Below are 975 nucleotides of genomic sequence, written 5' to 3'. Positions count from 1 at the left end.
AACTTGCATTAAATTTCATGAGCCTAAAATCTGGTATCAATGATACACACAATTACATACACAAATAAAATAACTAGGAAAATTACAAGGCAATTAATGTGCCCAAATAAAAAAATCACATAGAATCATTGAGGACTTCTATTAGCATCATCAATAACACGTTGACATTTGGCAATCGCCTTGATTGAATCTTGTGTACTCTTGGTCAACATATCAGCTACAGATCTTAAAGCAGCAATACCATGTCTTTTATAAAGTACAACCTTGAGATATTTACTGTTTGATGAAAGGAATGGTATAGGTTGACGGCTATGAGAGGATGCATCAGAAGAAAGATCAGAACTTTTTGTGGGCCTCTCTTCTGATGAAGATTGCTTCATCACAACTGCATTCTGATAATAATGCAAAAAGAGTTAAACGATGAACTATGCAAACATGTATTAAGCATTGTCGATATGAGATAGTCACAAGTACTAAGCACAGACTTACATTATATCGTTGCATAGGCTCACCCCGGAACCTTTTTTGCGCTCTATCTTCTACTAAGGACTTCTTCATTACACCTGCATTCTAGTAATATTGCAACATAGTTACAACAGTGAACTATTCAAACATTTATTATGCAATGTAGATATAAGATAATAACAAGTTGCATAAATAAGACAATGTATGGAACTTGTACTAAGCACAGACTTACATCATAATGTTGCACAGGGTCGCTTTGGCGACTATCTTCTAATGATGACTGCTTCATTAAAACTGCATTCTGTAATATTGCAAACATAGTTACAACAATTAACTATTCAAACATGTATTACGCAATGTAGAGATCGAGATAACAAAGATGTAGCGTAAATAAGCACAAGATAAGATAAGATGCATGTACTAAGCACATACCGGCTCATTGCAGTCCTTCTCTTGCATGCACTAGTCGTGGTCGACATGCCTGTCATTTTAGGTTCAGCCATCAAGTGA

The 975-nt window shown here is 35.3% G+C and overlaps 1 long non-coding RNA gene across 1 annotated transcript; it reads right to left on the bottom strand.

The window, feature by feature from the left end:
- LOC127298160 (uncharacterized) lies at positions 1-766 on the bottom strand. The gene is made up of 3 exons (XR_007849642.2): positions 698-766; positions 490-570; positions 1-392 (listed from the first exon to the last, which is right to left on the bottom strand). It is a non-coding gene; the product is annotated as an uncharacterized lncRNA (long non-coding RNA).
- Positions 767-975: the final 209 nt, after the last annotated feature.

Source organism: Lolium perenne, chromosome 5, assembly GCF_019359855.2.
Source record: "Lolium perenne isolate Kyuss_39 chromosome 5, Kyuss_2.0, whole genome shotgun sequence".
In the NCBI taxonomy this organism is placed as follows: domain Eukaryota; kingdom Viridiplantae; phylum Streptophyta; class Magnoliopsida; order Poales; family Poaceae; genus Lolium; species Lolium perenne.
The sequence above is the reverse complement of the archived record's forward strand: the minus strand, read 5'-3'. Positions and strand labels throughout refer to the sequence as shown.